Source organism: Oxyura jamaicensis, chromosome 5 (genome assembly GCF_011077185.1).
Source record: "Oxyura jamaicensis isolate SHBP4307 breed ruddy duck chromosome 5, BPBGC_Ojam_1.0, whole genome shotgun sequence".
Lineage (NCBI taxonomy): Eukaryota > Metazoa > Chordata > Aves > Anseriformes > Anatidae > Oxyura > Oxyura jamaicensis.
In genome coordinates, this window is record NC_048897.1 from 42,832,078 (window position 1) to 42,855,702 (window position 23,625).

Here is a 23,625-nt window from a genome sequence, read left to right on the forward strand (position 1 = left end):
CTTCCTTCTCTGTCCTGTTAAACTGTCTTTATCTCAACCCATAAACTGTTCTTTTTTTTTTTTTTTTTTTTTCTGATTTTCTCTCACATCCCACTGTGGGGGGGAATGAGCAAAGGGCTGTGTGGTGCTTAGCAGCCTGCTGGGTTACACCACAACACTTTGTTACAGTATCTCGTTCAGGTGTGCTATTAAAACTAAGAGGATATTTAGGTATTTAGGTTCAATTAATTTGTTCAGGTAGCAGATCTGACAGGTAATGACTTTCAACTATCCCTTTCATTACAATTTTCTGCAACATTATGCATTTCCACTCACCCCTATCCTTAGGGCAAAAAGTGGGGAGGAGTCTTATGGGACCCAAGAGCTTGTGCTTTTTGGTTGCTTCCAAAGGTCACCCTGTAGCATAGCTGCTACAGAAGCCCTGAGAGCAGAGCTGGGAGCAATGCCAAGAGCAGGAGGCTTTGCCAAGCCACTTTGGGGACCAGCTGATTCTGCCCTATTCACTCACAGGCCAGGGACCTATAACGTCTGCTGACATATGGGGAGATGTTTCTAACTACTCACTGAGGCTAACTGATGAGCTCTACTTTGAACTGACATGTTTTCTAGGGCAAGTTACTCCTCTGTGCCAGTTCAACAGCACTGTTAACAGTCACTGACAAATGAACACATCTGATCATGTACACAAAGTGCAGGAGCAGGTCAAAGAACAGAGACCGTGTACTTTTAACTCTGTCCTTATATGTTGTTTGGAGTGTGATTCTGCTCCTGAAGCAACCCTTCTTAAAAAAAAAAAAAAAAAAAAAAAAAAAAAGTTTCTTCTGTCTTGTCTCTAATTCAAGAAAATAACAACTTTAGAAATAATATCTAATATCTTTGGATGCCTACAGTAAAATTTGAAAAAACAAAAACAAAAAACACAAAACACACAACAACAACAAAAAACCTGAAAATAAACAACAATTTATTTTCTTTTCAAAAGTTTCCTGAAGTCACTAACATCATCAAAGGCCTCTAGTCCTGATGACCAGCTTGAGATTGATGGCTCTAATATAACTTACTTTTTGTGACCAGATCTTCAACATTTCTTTGAAACTATTCTGACCTTTAGTTCCAAAGCCTCAAAACCAGAGCACCCACGCTCACATACATAAAGTTCTTAGCCTTTATTTGAAGCTGCCTTCTCTTTGGGATTGTTGCAACAGTAGCATACAATCTTATTATTAGCAAATTGGTTAGATTTTCTGTGTTCTTCTCTATGCAAGGAGAGACAGCCTTCTGCATTGGCATCTTATGTTGGCATTAATTTGTCATAATGATTTGGGAGTCCTTTCACTCTACAGTAAAATGAACGGTCTCAAATGCCTGATAGAAAGAGCAGAACTCTGTCCTCCACTTTCAAGTGCAATGGTGGCAACCTTTCCCTTATGTTTTGCCATAAAAGTATACACATATTAGGCATGTACGTTTTTAACTATTAGCAATCAGTAGCTAGAAAGACATTGGGTACAGAAAGTGAGGTATACTACACTTTCACAAACAGCACCTCAACATTTGCCAAAACTGACTTTCAAAAAGTCTAGGGATGATCAAGGGTCCTGGCCTCTTACCATTTCTAATCTTTCTCAGAAAAGACAGCGATTCACTGGTGTAAAAAATTCAGAAAGAAAACAAACCCCTCCTGCTTCTGTTTCTTGTAATACTTGCAGTTTGTGCACCTCCTGATCAGACCCAAAGACGGCCACACAAAAACAAGTTTTCAGAGAACTCACAAAATGTGTGGTCATTCGCAAAAATTTATTTTTATTTTTATTTTTTTGAGCTAAAAATCTACAGTCAAGGATAAGAGATCACTAGCTGGAGGATATTGGCATTGCTCTAAAGCAACTACAGTGAGGAGAATAGTGAGCATTAAAAGGGAGCCAACATTTGGAGTGATGGTTATAAAAGCTAAATAACAGTAGGGAAGATCACCTTAATAATTTTAGTCTTTCAGTGGTCTGACAATGGGCTTGTGATAGCATCTGCAAAATAGGTTTTCAAGTGCATCCTTTGATTTCAGTAGAATTGTGCTGATTTACACTAGGAAGAAGTCTAGCCCAAGTTTAAAAACTGAGAATTCTATCAATCACATGTAATATTAGCTTTGTGTCTCAGATCAATTCTGGCAATTGCCATTTCTGTGTTCATATGTTTCAGCCTTGTTGTACAGGAAAACAACAACAACAACAACAACAACAACAGATAAACTTCAAGGAGCAGTGCATGGAGGGTGAGGCTGTCTGCTCTTCTTACGTATGTCATAACTGTAGCATGAAAGGCACACAGCTCATGGCACCAGGTTACATGTTGTGTTTACTTAAGCCATAGGAATCCTAAGCTAGGACTCTCCTGATATTTCACTATTATACTGAGACTCTAACATGAATTTAAATAAGGTGAGTCCAATTCAATCTCAGTGTAGGGAGAAGCAAACAAGTATTACAACGGAGTCATGCCTACATCGTAGTTACCCTGCAGAGTACGCAAAGTGCAAAGTATGTCTTGCTTAAATTCAACAGATTCCAGTAAGCATAGACCTTTCCTGAAAGCTGAAACTCACTAATTTTATTATTTATGAGTCAACTCCTATAAGTATAAAACAACACATTTTACATCAAGTAAAATGAATCGTGAATAGAGAAGGGAATTTTAAAAAGAAGTTGCACCTAACTGAGCATGAACTGTGAAATGCATTTGAAAATTAATTTTTTATTTCCCCTTGTCATTTCTGATCTTGAGTGCACTTGTAGCCATCTTGTACCCATCACTTCTGACACATAAGGCAGACCAGAGGTACAGACAGCAACCTTGCTAAATTTACTTCTCCACTTCCCTCTCTCCTGCTTCCCATCCATATTAATAAATACCTTTTACTGGTAGATTTCCCTTTCACTGGGAGAAACTTGGCCAGAGTTTTCATAATCATCCTTCTGTGGTGACAGCACTTGTGACAGGAAATCCTGTATGCTTGCATTTTTTTACACTGAGAAGTAACTGTGTCATTTCATCTACCTTCTTTCATATGAGGCCTTATAGTACCTGCTACTGAGAAGCATGGTCTAGCCTGCACCCATTTCTTTCTGATATGATTTTCAATACTGTCCTTTCTGTTGGCACTGATCCCACAAAAAGCAGGCTCAGAAAGCTAAACTAAAAGAAAGGTAAACACTTTTTTTTTTTTTTTTTTTCTTTTCCTTTCTTTTTCTTTTGGGTTGATTCTCTCCTGGTTTAGCCCCATAAATCAACTTGTCATGCAATTAGACATTTTATCAGAGTCAGAAGCACATGTCCATGCCTGGAGCTGCAGGAGACCAATGAGATTGTCCCTGTGCACAGCAGCCAGACACTGACACTCAGTGGGCTTGTCCAAGTCGCAAGTGGCAGATAAAAGTGCCTGAATTAGCTTAGTCAGCACTAAAGTAGAATTTTAAAAAAAAAAGTTCTCAACTCCCATTAAGCATGTTTAAATATTCAAACATTTAAATATTTAGGTGACCTGAACTGTTTCTGAAAGGCCCCAGATGAGGGACAATATTGTCTGCTAATTCAGGTACCCATGCCTAATGGCCTGAGCACTCTCCCTGAGTATAGGAATATCACAATTTCTGACAATTTCTGAGTCCAAGGTAGCATTTTGATGTGAAGAAGTCTCATTTTAAAGCCCATTTCCCAGCTGACTACAATTCCAACTGTTGGTTCAGTTCAGGAGCAGATGTATGAACATCCTATGTTAATGATATATATATATATATTTCATTTAAATTATTCAGGTTTGTTTTAGGGAGTGTACAAGCCAGATGTGCTATAAAGCAGTCCATTAATTGCTTGAATGTTGTATTGAAAGTGACTTTTGTCCAGAGATATTAAATCCATTAGGAAATGTTTAAATGAAGAAATACTGCTCTTACTGAAATAAATTCCACTAGAAGATTAAAAATACATAGAACAACAGGGAGAGAAAAGAATAGCTCAAGTGAGTCAGCATGTAAGTCCTTCTACATTCTTTGTATTCATCTTCAAATGACACTATTTCACTTTTTAATTTCAGTTATTACTGTGATAATGGCATTCAGATTGTCAGTGCAGTATGACAATTACTGTAAGGAAATTATCTGCAAGTCTTCAGAAGGAAATTCATCGTTCATTTTAGCACATACAATAGCTCCTGCCAGCATAAGGAGAAGCCACTGCTTTTATTCAAGTGACCTGGTAAATACTACCTACCATATCAACCAATATATCCTTGTCTCAGCAAATCATCTCTTTATATCAGTCAGAAACTTACTGCTGTTATTAATATACCATCTACTCTGATGTAAAACTTTTGTTGTTGTTTTGCAGGGGGGTGAAGGGTGGGGAGAGAAGAGCTAACAGAATCTTACAAGGAAGTTTACTAGATTTACAGTGAGCAGGTCAGAAGAAACACACTCAGAAGCAGATTTACAGGGATACAAAACCTACCACTAGCTCCCAACTTCTGCTCCTGTGCCATAGGACTAGGTGCCCACAAGCTGCCTACTGCAAATTTTCCTTTATCTCCCCCCGTTTGATGCACAGAGTAGGGAAGATGGAGAGAATCTGAAGTGTTGTGCAGACTCCTTGGTTTTTCCCTGGCTCCTGCCCCACATTGCTGCCCTGTTTCATCAGGTAATGTGCCAGTGACATGTCTTTGTTTTGTAATAAAGCTTAATTTAAGTGAAGTCCATGCTTGCCTCCTACAGTATAGATAAAATTTCAGATAATTGATGCTCTGTTTGAGGTACTCCTTCTCATTATAACAAAAGATAATAAGTTCTGCTTACCACTGGTGCTCCTCATTTGAGCTTGTGACTTAACTCACTGCATCCCTTCTTTGCCTCCAGAAAAGCTGAGTGATGAATGGAAATGTTCAATATTGGGTGAAGATTTTTTAATCTCTGACTGGATGGACATGAAAGCTGTCATCGTCAGGGCTTCCCTGGGCTTTGCTTCTCTTGTGATTTAACCCATCAGGCTGCTAAAGAACCATACGCTCGCTTCCACCCAAAAGAATAAGAGGAGGAAAGAAAGGGGGAGAGAATAAGAAAAAAGGTAAAACTCGTGGATTGAGATAAAGACAGTTTAATATGACAGAAAGGGGTTAATTATAAAAAGAATATACAAAGCAAGTCATGCACAATGCAATTGCTCACCACCTGCTGACTGATGCCTAGCCAGGCTCTGAGCAGCAGCCTCCCCACCCTACCTGAAGATAAGTCGGGGTGATGATGATATAATTTAATATATATATCTGCATATCCTTTATGTCAAAAACTAATTTCCTGAACAAGTTCCTGGATTTCTGAGGGCTTTGCCAAAATTGACAACTATGTGTCAAAAAGACTGAAGCAATTCTAGTATGAATAAAAATGTACTTTAAAAACGGCCATTTTTGGAATACCTCTTTCATTAGATTCTAAATTTCAGATTCCTCTGGGAATTGGTGTGATGAGATATTTTTTTACCAGAAATTCCAGGATGGCTTTAGTGTTTAGTGCATTTTTAATATTTTATTGCAACTTATTTTTATGAAATGCAGAATTGAGATCTGAGGTACCTCAAGAGGTCATTTTGGCTTTGTCCTAGCCCCAGGTCAGGATGATCTATGCTTCTGTCATTCCTGATGGGCATGTCCTTCTTGCTGTTAATGACTCATGGTGGTGGAGATTTCACAGCTTCCCCTGACAGCATAGTCCATGTCTTCACTATATAAACTGCTAAAAATTTATCTTGGCAAACTCAAATATTCCTTGCAGCAATACAGGCCCATTACTTCTTTCCCTTCCCACCCTGTACACCTGAAATGGCTCTAGAAAACTCTGTGTGGGTGTCTGAATAGAAGTAGACCAACCAGGTCTTGGATGGGAGGATTGCATCACAGGTCTGGTGAGTTATTCCTGTCAATAGAGCCTAATGCAACATTTGGTTTTTATTGAAACAGCATAATATTGTTGGTTCAAGTTCAGTTGGTGGCTTACAGCACCCCTTTGATACTTTTTTTTTCCAGAACTCCTTCACAACCAATTGTTTCCTTGTCTTTATTTGTGCAGTTGACTATTCTTGCCTAATGTCTCTTACACCAACAAAGTGACCCACTCTGATTAAGATTACCAAGACACACATGGCAGCAGTACATCACATCACAAGTTGTATGCATTTCTTCCTGGTTCTACACTCTTGGCTTTGCATTCACTGCATGGGCAGGCACTGTCTGTATCCTGACACTCAGATCATTGGGAATGTGCAATGTGTTTTGCCACATACTGAAGGCAAATTTGCAAACACCGAATTAAGTCAGTTGTATCCATGGAAACATCACTTAGACATATGGGTATGCAGTTTCTCTTCTAGCCATCCGATTGGGCTGTTCAGGATCTGGCCATTCTGTACAGCAGGTCCTCCTAGTTGAAAAGACAAATAAAAGGGAATATTCATTGCATTCCAGGACAGTCTGTGAATACAAAGGACACTTGTAGAATTTATTAATTCTCTACTAAATATCATTTTGTTAATTCACTTATTAAAGCCTAAGTCAGAATTCTCAGGTGGGCTGATTTTTCATATACTTCATTGAGCTTAACTGTAACAAGAATCAATCTAGAAAGCAGAATTTTTTGGTCAATTTCAGAAAGAATTTATCCAATGACTGTAGTACCTTCTGAAAATCCAGTATTCACCATATAAACTTATATAGATGCTGTTCTTATTTTCTGTTCTATGAAATAGCAAGCTGTTATGAAGTTGTGAACGGAGATGTGAGAGAATACCTGACCAAAGGTAACTGATCAAAATGCTATTCCCAATTCAGATGCAAATTTATGACCTTGTTCAAGATATTTTGTCTCTGCTACCTAGCTTTGTAGCTAGACAATGGTTACTGGCTTCCTGCTCAGAAACACATCACTTTGAAAGCAATGAGAAAAAATGTCCCTGAAGAGAGGAATTATTTTCAAAATTACTTTCCAATGTAATATTTCAAATGTGCTTTCTATCAATTAAATATTCTGCAGCATTCACTGTTTCGTTAAATATTCCCATCACTGAAAATATTTAGAAAAGTCAATTCAGAAGAAATCTGAATGGTGCTAGAGATAATTCACTTTAAAATGTGAATGAAAATGTATACATTATATGAGTTGCATACTCAGCTATGAAATTGGCTACAGAACTTCAAATGTTTTGTACTTTCAAGTAAAAAATTCTGGGAAGGAATTTATCTGCAAACAGTTTTCATGATTTCCGTATGCCTTTTCCTCTTTGGAAAGTAACAATTTTTTACTTTATATGTCTGCCAAATCTGAATAAAATTCAGGGGACAAAGAAATGGCTCTTCTGAGCCAGATGTTATTCCTTCTGTTAAATTCCAAGCTACAGAAGATAGCAGTGGTATGTGAAACAGAAGTGAATTTCAAAAATATCCTTTTTTATGAGAGAAAAAAAAAAATGGGTTCAAGATCATCTGCACCTTTACTAAAAAGTGTTTTTTCTTTCTAGTGTCATGATGCTCTGCGAGAAGGCCAGCAGCTCACTTCAGATTTGAATTTTCATTGTGAAAAGTCCTTTTGGCAGGAGTATTTCTAACTTTTTTTTTTTTTTTTTTTTTTTTTTTTTTTTTTCTAGGTACAATGTTTAAGCAGTCTTGCTTACTATAAAAAGGAGAATGAATTTAAATTCTAATTCTAATAAGAAAAATATGTAGTGTGTGCCAACATAAAATTAAAGTTTTCTTCTGCTGCCTTTTGCCCACTAGGGTTTTTCATGAGACTGGTATAATTCTAATATTAATTGCCTTCTGTATTTCCCATAGATGTTATGACTAGGATTTATAGTTACAAAATTTTTATTAGATGAACAGTTTCATATAGTTCAATGATTCTATCAGATCTAAGGCTTAATGAGTGGAAATACATTATGAAGCAAAAACAGGCAGGTATTTTTGTGTTTTCAACTAAAAAACAACATATTATATATGTAACTTCTTGTTACATATTTTATCAAAATTTATTGCAATTATGCTTAATTGAGCAAAGATGCCATTGGGTGTTGGCAAAGCGTTGTTACCTTATCTTTTATTATTGGGCAAAATCAGAAAATGACAATTTCATTAAAATGTACAGCTATAATTAGAGTATAACATTTTTACAATCAGGAAAACAAATGAGCAATTATAATTCTTATTAGTATTAGATACAGCATTTGGGAGATTAATTATGAAATGTAATGAAGAGGAGAGAAGGCAGCTTGAATTTGTTGTTGTTTCTAATATTTTTATTTTTATTTGTAGATTTGTGCACAGCTGTGTTGCCTTATGAAACCCAAAGAAGCAAAGATTGCTTAGAAAAAAAATCACATGATGTGACAGGAAATGTAGGATGAGAAGGTATTTCTATTCTTATATAGTTCTTTACAAATGTTAAACTAAAATTAAATATTCAGCACTGGTTAAAATGAAACATATAAAGCTTGATTTTGAACTGATGCAGTGAGATAGTTTCAATGAAGAGAGTTCATGCTTTTTACAGGATTTTACTGGTTTCTGATTCCAGTCAAATTTTCAGTCCTGCTTCACACTGAATTCACATAATTTTGAAAATTATACTAGGAAGTACCTGTGTGTTTAGGTTCCCAACTACCTTTTGTCTAACACAGAATACAAAGATGCCATTTTGTACAGATTTTGTTGTTGTTGTTGTTTCTCTTTGTGCTATTTTTATTATTATTATTGTTATAATTATGTCAACCTAAATTAAACTTAATTAGTCCATAGGAGTTCAGCATAGAGAATAAACACCAACGCAGATGATGATTGCAAAATAGTAGAAATCTGGGGCTTGTTTTATAGCAGTATTGCTGCTCTCCTTAGTTGACACAGTACAGGTAGTAAAATGGAGTAAATAGATTTTTAAAAGAAGATAGTAAATAGTTTTCTCCTAAAGTTATCTCCTGACATCTCTTGTTAAGGGTATTCATTAACCACTTTTAGCCTTCAAATGTTTCCTTGTGGAGATTTTGACTCCCTCTGAAAAGGTCCCATTCTCCTTCAGACTCCATTAACACTGCCTAAAGAAAAGGAACTGTAAAGAAAATAAAACATCTCTTTTCTCATTTTCTTCTGTGGTTCTTCACAAAGTTCTCTTCACCCAGAATAGATTTGGTTGAAGAGATGAGAAATTAAACAAAAAAAACAAAACCAAAACAAAACAAAAAACATAGTCTGTATGGGTATCAGAACTGAGCTGTTAGTACATATTTATCAAATGTGGCCAGATGTGGTAGTTGTAAATAGCTTCTTTGATTTTGATATTTAGGTGAAAGTAGAATTTCTTCATTTGTTAGGTCCTTCCCATTCAGCCAAAATTTGTTTTGTTTTTGTTGCTATGACAATGACAGGAACATACTATTTAGATGCTCTAAATGTTGGATGTTTAGCATTAATCTATGGGTTCAAGACAGCTTCTCACAATAGCTTTGTAGTTTTCTGTAGAGACTTTTTTTTTTTTTTTTTTTTTTATTCATGTTAGTTGTTTGTGTGCTCTTATTGTTTGAACTCTGGAAACTTCTCTTCAGATTTTGGTACATGGTTAAGGAGGAAATTCGGATGACGGCTGCAGAATCAGCTGGCAATATTTGTAGACTTTTATTAAATGCTTACACTAGAAATATCTAATTCTCTGCATTTTCATTGACCCTAATTAATTCATAAATCTTATCATAAAAGGAGATATACAGAACCCTGAGCTAAAACTAATCTTACTTCTTGAGTGAATTGCTAACAAAATATCTCTTGCCAGTCAGACTGCCTGTGAAACCAGTGGGCACTGATCACATTAATCACTTGTTTAATTTCACATCTCTTCTTGTTAAAAACCTATCCAACACTGTGATATAGCTAAGATCAAATTTTAGCTGCATGAAAGGTTGTCACTATTCTCTTTCTAAAACTCTTTCATGTCAGTTGTAAGGTAAGAAGGCAATAAACCATAAATTTGCATTAGAAGACTTTGATTGCCTCTTTGTTAGGACTTTTTCTGAGACCTAAAGGGTAGTCTATGTCCAGCTGTCATCAGAAGTCTCAGTGAGTAGGACAGCCAGTTCCCTTTGTAAGCCCTTGCCTTAATATTTTGAAATGAATTTGATATCAATGTGATCTACAAAGCACATACTCACTTCAAATATCTTCTGCTTGCTTCTAAATAAGTCATACCACCTCTAAACATATTCCTAAGGCTTGTTTGAATTCCAGGAATGTAAATCAATATAACCTCAAGTTGTCTTTATTTGCACGAGGATCTAAGAGATTTCTTGTGATGGAGAGAAAGTAATAACTTGTGTTTCAACAGACAATGGGCACATTTAATAGCATTTGGCATTTGAATACTTTTACCATGTCTGCAGTATGTTGGCAGATTTTATTGTCCCAGAAAAGTCACTGGACTAGAATGGGTGGGTGATAAGGACAGAGGAGCTGACTGTGAGCATCCCACATGTTTGACAACAGAGGATTTGAGTGATCTTGAAAAGGCTGATATTGACGTTTCCAGTATGTGACTTTTACATTAAAGAGCACAGTGGTGCCTGGGAACTCGTCTCCATCTTTAACGAAAGAATAAGTGTAAAAGTTATTTTCTAAAGAGGTGAAAAATCTTGTGAAGCCAAGCAGAAAAGACTGTTGAGAAGTTAGACGGAGGTTTGGTGTAATTATGCTAATTAACATAATGTATTTATTTATTTATTTATTAACATATGCTTAGTAACAGGGTTAAACAGCAAGTATAGGACTAGATATGCACTGTACTTCCATCTAGGACTAAGAGAGATAAGGCCTGAATAATGGAGGTAGAAAGGTAGAAATATTTCTGTAATAAAGACATCAGTGCAAATAATAGCAGTGATATTTTGTGCTAATGTCTTAATGTCAAAATGGTAGTATATAATTGAATTCAAGCTTAAGAAATTCATACATCTCTTGAATGTTTACATGTGTTATCAGCTCCGTGTTCAGCTGCTCTTAGGTACTTGCTAATATCTGCCCTTCATGTTCATTTTTTTTGCCAACTATGTGCCGAGGGAGAAATCACATTCCTTTTCCTGATATTGACTTCAAACACCTTAAAACTCCCAATTCTTTTTAACTGCAGATTTGTACAGTCATTTTAACCTCTAGTCCTGAAGAACTTTTGCAGTCTTCTCATGAGTGTTATCATCTGCTCAAATGCAGTCTACAAATTGAAATGAGAAATGACTTTTATTATTCCATCTTTGCAAAACTGCTGTTTTTTTTTGTTTGTTTGTTTGTTTTTTGGTGGCTCCAGATGAAGTATTAAGCCATGTAGTCCACATACTGTATGCCCCAGCCACAACATTCAGCAGTGGATGTTATTTTGCAGGCAAGGTCTGGTTTTCTTTTTGGCAGAGAACTATTCATTTGGTAGAAACATTCTTTTGTTTAATGGGTAGAACTTAAGTGCAGTAGAGGTCACCCTGAATGCTCTCTACTTGTCAGTATTTGTATTTTGAAAACATTTCTTTTATGTAGATTTGCTAAGCTCAGAAACTAATAGAGGAACCTGTACAGGGATGGACCTCATTAAAAGTATTTCTATTTGATTCTTCATGGAGAGCTACTTTTTGAGGTCTGCTACTTGTCCGGTCTTTGTTCACTTACTGTGTACTTTAGAGATAATGTGGGGAGGCGTTTGTTTTGTTTTGTTTTGTTTTGTTTTTTGAGAATGCAATAATGTGGAAAAGCAGCTTAATGAAAGACAGGTGTATTTTGCAGTTGCTTATGTACATCAAACTTATCTCCTAGAAATTAAATCAGACTTGTTCTACAAATACTATTTTCTATCACAAGATGTTGACTGGCACTAATTACATTCCTGTCCTTCTTCAGCTAAATGAATGTTCCATTATTTTGGCCATGACTGACATTAGACTCAGCAGCCTATAGCTGCATAGGTCATCTTGCTTATCCTTGTGAAGTACTCACAAGTATTAGGATTATTCTTTCTGTCTTTTGTATTTCCTACTTATTCCTCAATGTTTTTCTAAGGTGATAGTTAATATCCAGGGCTCACCATAGAGAATTTATAGGATTTTGGGGTGAAATTCTCCAGAATTTTTTGCTAAAAAAAAAAAAAAAAAAAAAAAAAAAAAAGGTCGAACACTAATGTATCATGTTTAACATTTCTTTATAGATGTACACTACTCTTCATGTACTACAATATGTTCCCTTTGGATACGTATATCAACACCTTTTTTCCAAGTATAGATCATAAATATTTTCAAATAGTGTTGTCTTTTCCTTATCACTAATATTTTGCCATCTCTATCAGATAATTATAATGGTAATAGTATTTCATTGCTACCAAATCAAGCATCTTATATGCATACATAAAAATTTGGAAGCTATGTTTCCATAAATATTAATTAACAACAACAACAAAAAAATCAAAAAGCCATCTTAAAAACAATTGCTAGAAAGACAAAATATTTTAAGAAACCATTGCATTTTATTTATGCATTTAGGCAGGTAGGCAGAGAAAATGGAAGTGGCCACATGAACTTAACCATGGGTGTGATATACACATAATTTTTGCAAAATGATGTTCATAGTGTCACTGTTAATAACTTCTCTCTGGTAAGAAAGAATCCTGTAACAGGTATTCCTTAGAAATGACAATGAAAAAGTTCATATGTGAAACAACATATTACTTGTATTCAGAGAGGGTCTGTAGATGTTGTGAGGGGACCCTCTGGTTTGTCTGTTACATGCTGAGCACCTCGGAGCCATGCAAGCAGGGCAATTGACTGACACTGAAATTATCACTGAAATTATGGCTTTTTCTTCAGATGCTCATTTGCACTGAGGAAGTGTGGAACATGCACTCAGCAATAATTTCTCCAAACACCAGTTACCAGGTAATTATTTCTTTTAGCCTGATTCTAATGTGAAGAGTATGGCTCCAAGACTGGTTTTGGATACAGCACCGGGGGGGGGGGGGGGGAAGGAGGTTGATCATGATGAGGGAAAATATCTGATAAAGTGACATAAATACATAGAGTAAAGGTAGCATCACTTTGCCAGCTCTCCTGGAAAGCAGGCTAAGCAGTAGTTCAAGGCATAAAAACTTCTGAGGAATTTAGGCAAGCAGAGAAAATCTGAGGTGTTATATGCCTTTGGAAGACTGTCTCTCGACCTGAGACTGCAAACCTGTAATTATGCTGACCTTTCCACTTAACAAGCAAGTCTAAAATCCTCATGTTCAGTTGTGGGTGTAACATAGAAAGAATAGTTAAAATTCTCCTGGAAAACTATCAGCAGTGATCTTTAAGCCTTGAATTTCTGATATTCTTTGAATTTTGTTTCAGAAAGTGAAAAGCTGCATTTCTCTGGAGCTGACAGATATTTTACTCTTTTTTTTTTTTTTTTTTTTTTTTAATCTGGCACTTGCAAAGAGATATGAAACATTTATTTTACCAATCTTCTCAGAATCAGCAATAAATTGTCAGAGCCAGCCATTCATATCTGGTGGATTTTTAAAATAAAGGATTAGCCCTTCAATATTTCATTTTTTCTCCATCACTGCTCTGTAGGCTTAACTAGAAGGAAGTAATATGTAAAAGTCTGGATGGGAAGTAGCTCCTTGTCCAGAGGCAAAGAGTTATGGACACGTGACTCTAGGAAACGTTTTACTTTTTCTCTCTTCCCTGCTCTGTGTCTATATAGGGGTGTACAGGTGTGGGAGACTTGAGGGAGACAGACTGGCTGTCAGAAATGGTGTTTTCTGTCAAAATTGTTCCTGAGGACTTTTTGCAGGCCAGCAGATTTCTGACAGAATCAAACTGTTGATAGGAAACTATGCTGGGGATTATATCTTGCTATTACCAATGTGGATGTGTTCTTAGGAAAAAAAATATATATATAAAAAAAAAAAAAATCAAGCACTCAGTAACACACACAGGCCTTTCTTTCAGTCTGATTTGTAGGCAAACTGCAGCCCTCTGGAGATTTAAAAGAGCGATCTGTTCTACATCTTTTCTCTGCTTGTCCACTGTGTGGAATTTGGACTGGAAGTACTGAAATGAATAAATGTGGATATAAGCACATATTTCTAGAAAAAAGTGTGTGGCTTTTGAAAGGTCACTGAAAAGTCTGTTCTTGAGGAGGTTTCTCTGTCTCTACCCTCCCACCTGGTTTCCATCTCCAGGTGTGAACAAGCAAAGTGCATGCCACTTTTCTCCATGGTTTTGTGTTGAAACAGCTTTTTTGGGAATCAGTCTCCTGTGCTCAGCTGATTTTCAGCGTCTATGTGCAAAACAGAAAGAAAGGATGTTTACCTGTTCTCGGTTCTCCCATGCCACTCTCCAGTGATGAGTGAGATGCCCTCGGTACACATTATACATGGCAAAAGGAATGTGAACTGAGTGAAAAACATTTATATCCCTGATAAAGTGCTTATTCTGGTCCTTTGGTTTTGGATGGATAACTAAGCTCCAAGAATGAAGGAGATTCTACTTCCAGAAATCCTCTGCTCTGTGTGCAGGTCTGGTCAAAGAGAGTTACAGCTTTTTAGCTTCAATGCTGTAGTTCTGTCAGTCATTGTGAAATGCATTACGGCGGTGAAGCCATAATTTGAAGGTGCCATGCTTAAGTACAGAGATAAAGTTAGAAAGAGCAGGGATTATATAAACATCTGGTGCATCAGTTTCTCAGATCTTACAGAGAGAAAATGCCAGCTGATACTTTCTCCTTGCAGTAGGACTCCCCTGTACACCTAACCCCACAGTAAGAAGCACAGCACCTATATGTACTCAGCAACTAGTCTGATGATGGATGTAGTAGCTTTTTCTGAATTAAATACTGAGGCAATTCAAGTGTGAAGTTATAGCAAGAATATATATATGTATATATATACACAATTATGGTCTAGTACAGATTACCCAATGACTTCCAGTACTGCCTGGAAACCATAGCTCCCACCCCTCTTCACCTAGACTTTGGATTTCTCTCATCATTTAATTTAATTGAATTTTTGACAACTGAAAACATCAGAAGAAAATCGAGCCAGAAAAGGAGAGGCAAGATTAATATTGCAGGAGCTGACAGAAGGTGGGGGTCTAATTTGGTTTCTACAGGAGTATAAGTTTATATTGAGCAAAAAGTGATGCATTTTATTACCACCTGTGTAGCACTGAGGTTATACGGCAGCTGGCACTACAAAAACTAGTACCTTGGGTTAGCCAAATGAGGCCTGAGGGTAATCAGGCAGGAAGTGACAGGAAAAGCGGTAGTGAAATATTTACAACGATGTGATGAAACCATCAGCAAATCCACCCCTTTTCTCTGGAATGGACAACAAGGTGCTGAAAGCTTCTCAGCTGTGCAGCACAACTTTGGCTCCAGGCAGTGAAATTGCAGAATCTCCCTGCAGCACAGATTAAGAACATGGAAAAAAAGTTTTCTCAACTGGAGGGAAAGGGACTGCCTTGTCTGGAGTTACTGAGGTTCTGCTCATATTGACTCCTCAGAAGACATGATCTTAACTAAAGAAGACCTTGGCCAAATAGCAATAGCAACAAAGTTCTCTTGAGTCTTCTTACTCCACACTTGTGTCTGCAGCAGTATTTGTGTGTTTCCTTTTCCTTCCTGGAGAAGTAAAGTGGAGCATGGATGGATTTTGGACGTCTAACAGCAGCAAGTTAACTCATATCCATTCCCCTTTTTTCCTTCCAAGTCAGCATAAGGAAACTGTCACCCAAACTGTCCTGACTTACTGCTAACTCTCAGGTGGAAAAAAGGAAAGTAAGAACTTGGCAGTTAGGAGTGCCTCTGAGTCACAGTACCTCCTGATGTGCAGTTGCAATGGAAATTGTAGCAATTGAGACAGCCTCCACAGGAGAAGATAAGGATTCTCATGCCCTCCATTCTTCTAAAGATGATCTTTCAAGACATTTACTACAAGGGCACAGTTTTAAATATGTAAAAATTATTTCAAAAATAAGTTCAACAGTGTGTATTACAGACTTTCCAAGATCCTGGGGAAAAATACTATAAAGCCTTTCAGTTAAAAACTGTATTATAAAAACTGGAGTACCTTCCTTTTTATTTATCATTTAGGCAGTCTTGCAAGATACCAGGAGCTTATTGCTTAGAAGTGATTTGTTTGCATTGCTTACTCCTTACCTGAACTGAGTCCTCTTTTTGTAGCATTTGTTTGCTTTAAAGGTGATTACAAGGCTGCAGATGGTGTTCTGTGTCACCTGAAGCAGTAGCAAGAGCAGGTCAAACCCCTCCCTGAGATGAAGCATTTCTGGTAGCTGGAGCTCAGACTCTGCTCTCCTGGAAACATCCTTGGCTATTATAAACTCATTTACCTGTTATAACACAAATCATATGCTATTGTCTCACATGTAAGCAGAAGATGGGTATTTCAGTCAAAGACATTTTATTTCCAGATCAGACAGAGAAAGCAAGGAGTCTCTGATAAAAAGGATGTTTATCTTTCCTTTTGCTGCTATGATCTGCTCTGAAATGAACATAAATGGGCAGATTCCACTCTTAGAGATGTAGAAAAAGTAAAAGGCAAAAATGAAACCCATAACAGTTTCCATACAAATTTAGAGCACGTGGAAATGGGAGTCCAATTGTCAGCTTTATGGATTCCAAGATTTTAGAGCTCAAATATAGAAAAGTTTCACTAGAATTCCCCTAATCAGTAATAAAAATCAAGAGAGAAAGAAAGCATTGTTTATAAGAATTGTTACTTAAATGCAAGTATTTTTAGATGCTACCGCTCAACGTGATTTGTAATGTGCAGCTGCTGTGCAATGCAGTACTTTGAAAAACAAGTAATACATCTGTTATGTGTTTCCTGTCAAATAAAAGGAGAGTTAAGAAAAAGTATCTGATCTATTTAAACATTTAAAATGTCATCATCCAATCATATTTAAAGGAGCTCAAAATGAAATATACTGAGGGTAATGTCTGCTAAGCCTAAATGTAGGTGTATAATGTCTTTGGCTGGTAGACGTCTTTATGAATACAGTGTTAGAAAAAAAAATGTTTATTATGAGACTTTAAAACATACACACAAAAAAGAATCACACATGGCTGTACTGTGAAATACTAAGACACGTACACAGGAAAAGGAGATGACTTTCTAGTTATCCCACTGAGAACAAAAAGTTGTGCAAGCAAACTGACTGACTGACTGTAGCAAACTGCTCTTAACTTTTTTTTTTTTTTTTTTTTTTTTTTTTTAATCAGGTTGCCTGATTAAAAGCAGCTCTTACGTCAATTGTTTGGTTCAGATTTCAAAAGGAATTGATGAAATTCTTTATTTTAGACTGAAATGCAAAGATGTGAAAGGATTATGCTGCTGACTCTGCTGAGAATTTCCTTTTCCAACAGCTTTGGTGTTCATTTCATCAACATGAATAATCATTATTCTGCAGAAGGTGTGTTAATGACATTTTAAGTTTACTATATTAGGTGAAACATAGTTACTTGCAATGATAAATAGTTATTATTTCCATTATAAATTATTAACCTCAGCATCGCAGGAGGAATTTATTTCATTCTTACGCGTACACTAGGCTTGCATCAGACAATTTCCTGTAATTTGAGGACTGGACAAAATATTAATAAGACTTAGGGGAAAAATCCTTTGAACATCTGATAGTAAATGGGCCTGATCTTTTTGTAAAAGCTTAATTTTCAGCCCAGTAGACTTTGAAAATTATTCCTGCAAGGGAAGCATAAGAGTGATGACAAATACTGTCATTTCTGTTGTCCTGTTTCCCACCTAATAAATATTTTTAATCCTTTGAGCATTGCAGCACTGGTGGAACTTTTTTTTTACTGTGCATTCAAAGTAGGCTTTTTACTAGCATCCCTGGAAGCAGATTTTTTCCTATATCATGCAAATGCACAATACCTTTGTCAGCCTGATACCAGTTTTGCATTACGCCTTTTTTTTTTTTTTTTTTTTAATTATTATTATTTTCTTTTGCAGATTTGCTGAAGGAACCAAAAAGAAGAAAGAGCTATCAGCTACCATCAGCTGCCTGGCATTCTTATGTCTCTGATACCTACCAGTCACTGGCATTTAGATGAGCACAGGATGTACAATGCTTAAATATGGGGTTTCTTTCAAAATAAATGCCTAATTCATCCCAATGAAGGTGAGGACTGAATAGTCATTATGGGTGCACTTTCTTTGGGAGTGACAAGCCCTGGCAATTACAAGGAAGGAGATCTCATGGGTCATCACACACAGTTTGCAGCAAAGAGCTATTGCATGTGATCTCATTCCTCCTATTCCCCATGGATCCAGAAGGGCTCAGTGCTGACTGCAGAGAAGCTAACATAGCTAATAGCTGCATTTAAATTCCCATGGATCTACAGTAAGATGTAAAGTTTCTCCACTCCCTTTTCCAGCAGGGCTAAACGTGAGTTTCTCTGCCCTCAGTGCAGTGAGGTTTTATAGCCCAGGCAGGTACACTCTGCACTGTCCTCATCTGTTCTACTGCATTTGGCCCCTGGATTGCAAATAGGAAGAAAGCAAGCCAGTCCTATAGAAAAAGGAGTTGCAAACTCCCCCTTCTCCGCCCCTTGAGTTTCTCTGAAATGACATTACCAAGAACTGCGTCAAATTTGTGGCTATTGATATGCAGATGTTACAGTCTTTCACTGCATCAGGACAAAGATGAATGCATTACCATGTCTGTTTTGCACATAAATATGTATATTATCACAGTGCCCCCGCTTCCTCCAAAATGATAGCAATTGATGTTCAAATAGGACAGGCTATGCAAGACAAATATATATATATATATATATATATATATGCCCATGAAATATTCTCTTCCTTTTCCTTGTTTCTGATTTTTCTTTTCCTCAGCTATGCACAAAGCTCGGGCCGAGCAGGATCCCTCCGGCTATGTGCGTGGGCGGCCGATCTGGTTTTCTCCCAAGGTGACAGCTGCTGGCTTTGCATTAAGGGCTGTGACTGCCCCCATCTGGTAAGAACAGAGCTTGGAAACTTGCTATTCCCAGGATCTTAATGCGAGCATCTCTGCCAAACGTGACAACCGAGCCATGCCAGCGAAACAAAGGGTCGCCCCCTACACAGGAGCACGGTTGCTAAAAGAAGCTCTTTAAAATAGCTCCTACTGTCTGACTTGAAATACAAACGTGATAGATTTGATATTATTAGATGAAATGAAAGACTGTTCTAACACTATTGTTACAGTTTGAAGGCATTTAATGCCCCCCTTCTTTTAATCCTGTCATAAATTTGCATGATTATTCACAGAAACAGAGCTAGCTAATAAGTGTTTCTATGCAAATCTGCTAAGCCTATTACACTTAATGAGATATTATTTTGAAAAAAGAAACCTCAGGGTTTAGTTCAAGTGAGTCAAAAATATTTGAACAGTAGAAGAAAAAATGTTAAAATACTTTAAAATACATTTTATTTTATTTTGTTAAATACTGGTGTTTCATAAGATGTAATTTTACAATATTAAAAGTAACATTAGAAAAAGCAGCTTCTCTGAAAAAATTCTGATCAACTCAAAATGCATTCAGTCATGTGTGTGGATAATTTTGTAATGGTGGACTTTCATTTCTGTCTCAAGATAAATTTCAGAAATCTTCAGGTCCTTCCTGAAACAAGAATTTTGCTCTCTGCACAGGGCTAAGTCATGAATGTGGAACAGCATCAGACATTGTATACGTTAACTGGGGTGGCAGTTTAACTTCTCTCAGCTGGTAAATTAATTCTACCACAGTATAACAGTGTCATAGAGTAAGATCAGCTTTCTGAGTCACTTTCTTGGAACTTGTTTACCAATGAGGAGACCCTTCCCTCTCTGAATTTAGAGAAAGCTGAAATGCACAGAGCTGCTGCGATCAAGTTGACTCAGGAAAGAACATAACTCGATTCAGAAAAAATACCTAGCACCATGTTAAATCTGTGCCTGTAATTAGAGGACATACACTGTTGTGAATAATGAGGATATAAAAACATATTTGAGCTTCTCTCTCTGTATTAACTTCTCAAGAATTTAATATACATTCAATAACCTAATGGATAAGGTGGACTTGTCTACACCACACTTGTGATGGTTTTGGTTATTTATACCTAGAGACTATATAGTGCAACTCAGTATCATATGTAAGTATGTCTGATACTACTAGTGACAGAGATCCATCAAAGAGAAATGTATTTGCAGTTATAGTGAATCCATGTGTTTTGCCAGTCCTCTTTGGCATCCAATTATTTTTATGTATAGATACCTTTTTCCTAAATAGGTAAGGCTTTAAATAGCAAAGTGTCCCTTTTTTTCCTCTTTCCCTCACCTGCCCCATCATTCTCACAAGAATTTTCTAAGGACCATGTTCCTTGATATTCCCTTGACAACTTGCTTTTTATCTCTCTGTGGGTGTTTCTTACTTATTTCTTGTACATAACTCTTGTAAATACAAAATTCAATGAACTCCATCTTGCTTCTGAATGCCTATTTTCAGTGTTAATGGTAATAGCTTGTGATGTGTGTGTTCAGCACAAGATCTGTATTATCTCAGGATTTTAATTCTATAGATAATTCATTGTTAATTTTCCATTGTTTCATATCTTTACCAAACTCAGAAGTAATTGTACATGCCTACCAGTTTCAATGGGAATTACTCAACTCACTATATCACTGTATAGTGAGCAGGAATTATTTATTTATTTATTATTTATTTATTTTTTTATTTATTTTATTTTCCTGAAGGACTGAAGCTATTGCTGTGACAAGTTACCCTCAGGTTTCCGTTCCTTCCAAACCACAAAGCATTAGCACTAATTCTTAATGTGAAAGGGAATAAATTCAGAAGCAGTACTTCAGGCCTCTTTTCAGCATGACATGCCTTTCCCAAGCCCTGTGTCTGTTGCAGGACTGACATGCAATTGCAAGTCAGCCTCTTTCACTGACATTTGAAAGTCTTTGAAATATTTGCAAATCTTTTGGACATTTGGAAGTCTTTGACTTCCCTGTACACATCCATAGCCACAAGCTCTGGTCAAGCAAAGAATATAAAAGTGGTTTATTGGCTATTTCTTTCATCCTGAAGTTCTCAGCAATGTGCAAATTTGCAGTGGTCATCTGTCAGCCAGATTGGATAGGTTTTAACATTTCATTATGCTGAAGGCTTTTTTTTTTTTTTTTTTTTTTTTTTTTTCCCTAGCTTCTAGCTAGCCTGAACACAATGATAGGATACAAACCATATGTTGTGGTGGTTATCAAACATCAGTCTGTTCTGTATCCTTGGTAATTCAATTTCTGAGTTAGATTATACAGTATTATTTTTCTTGACCACCTCAAATATCAGTGACAAATTCACTTTTGAGGTTTTATTCCCTGCCAATCTTTAAAATTGTTATTGAATTGAATCATGCAAATAGGGTTAGGATAGGGTTATCAAATACTTTCTTCAGAGATAATTCATCATCTGGAGCAATCCATTCTCTCTTCCCCAGATCTCTTCAAGTCAAAAATGGGAGAGAAACATATCCAGAATGGTGTTTGCCTTGTGCTGGCATAACAAAAGGCTAAGAACATGAGGAACCCACCCAATTGGAGTTACCTTCCCTTTTAGCAAAAGTGGAGAGAGAAGTGCCATGAAGAAAAGCTCCTTATCTCATATAGGAGATTGGAGATGACCTCAGTGTGAGCTGAAAGAAATAGATAACATCTGAAAGAGGAACAGCTTTCACTTCACAGGAACAGCTTTTATTTCATTCCTTCATGGTTATCCTTAGCAGATTTGCTGTAAACTACAGAAAATATAAAGAATGAATAAGGTCACAGTAGTTGTAAATATAGCTGGGTTCTGGAGGGGATCTTAAACGGCACATTGTCAGAAGTAAGCGGAGCCAAAGGGTAGAGGCTTTCGCCTCAGTTAGAAACAATCCTGGAGCAATTTGAAGTGATGGATTTCAATTTGCACAAAGTGACTGACACGTTGGAAAGGTTAATTTAAAAGGTACTTTCTGCAAGTCTCTGTTGGTATGTTGATAATACCTAGGTGATACTCTAGTGCATATGAAAGCCTTTGAACAGGTACAAATATGTTCACTAATGCCCTGTGAGAGCTTTAATGTTGCCGCATGGATGGGAAGATAAATAATATTAATAATAATTAAAAAAAAAAAAAGAAGCCTTGTTTCAGAAAAAGTGTTTTTGTTTTGTTTTAATCAATGAGAAGAATTAATTCCATATAAAGGATGCAAACTTTGCAAAGAAAAATCGAGTAAAAAAAAAAAAAAAAAAAGAAAACACAGTTCTCCACCCTTATGAAAGTTGTAACTACTTTTTCTATCATTGCTATTTGGGTTGGGGTTGGCGGGAGGAGCAGAAGTCCCCTCATGCATATTTGTAGCAAGCTAGCCAAGAAAAGCTATTGCCTGTACCTATGTAAGGTCAGAGAACAGCTGAACTGTTCAGTGAGAAGCATTTTGTGAGTACTCTGTACTAATCAAGAACTTCCAGTGTGTTCCAAAGGGAAAACAAATGTCATGTGTAAAAGGAATATTATGCAAGAGAAACTAGTTAGGGGGATTTTATTCAAAGAAACAGTTTTACAAATAATCACCTTAAATACAGACTACTGTGGGATTTTTTGGTATTATTTGTTGTTTTGTGCCTTTTTTTCTTTTTTAGGAAAACAACAACAACAACAAAAAAAACTACTCCCTAAGTTTCTCTGCCTCATTGCTCTTCTGCCACATAGCTGAGAGAAAATTGCTTCATTTTGTGTGAAGTATAATAGATGGTGCTGTATGTTTGGGAAGGATAAGCACTTCCCATTCTATTGTGGCTTTTCTCCAGGTGCAGCAGGAAGGTGATAGCAGCTCTGCCAGACCACTTTGTGATGTCTGACATGCAATTGCTTTTACATTTCTGCTGCTTGAGGAAAGAACATTTTCAGCTTTTGCTAAAGGAGAGCTCTTTCCTTTCCCAGAGGACCTTGAAAGACTCAATCCATTTCAGCAGAGAAGGCAAAGGAAATACTCCCATTGACTTCAATGAGAGTTGGGTCTAAGCCCAAACAAGGCCTGATGAATGAGCTGAATCAGCTGCAAGTGTTCTCTGCTGATGTGATTGCTATCTTTTATGTACAGCTGAAAAGGAGAGGGGATTGGTTTTTTGTCCTTCTTTCACTACCTTCTATATGCCTGCTTGAGAAACTTCAAGAATAGGACATTTCATCCCAAATCTTAGCCCTTTGTCTCCTTGCTGATCACTGCAAAATCACTAGTAACCTCTTCCTCCTTCTCTTCTGCATTGCAGGCCCCTGTGCAGCAGTCCGTTAATTACCTGTTTACCATGTACTTGCTGTGCGTGTGCAATGCATGTATGTGTTCTGGCAGTTAAAGAGTATTAAACAGATTTCTGTCACATATGCCATTTTTGTTTTGCAGTGAATCCAATTACTTTTAATTTATCCAGCTTTTATATACCAGGCAATATATATTTTTATTATATTGTTATGGGGTAAAGGAATCTTTTCTG

At 36.7% G+C, this 23,625-nt stretch overlaps 1 long non-coding RNA gene across 2 annotated transcripts in view; it reads left to right on the forward strand.

Moving 5' to 3' along the window:
• LOC118167967 overlaps window positions 1–23,625 on the forward strand; it is a 44,476-nt gene that overhangs the window by 19,381 nt on the left and 1,470 nt on the right. For both annotated transcript variants that reach the window (XR_004751315.1, XR_004751314.1), the window contains exon 2: window positions 12,913–12,981. This is a non-coding gene — a long non-coding RNA (uncharacterized LOC118167967). The remainder of the gene's footprint in view (window positions 1–12,912; window positions 12,982–23,625) is intronic.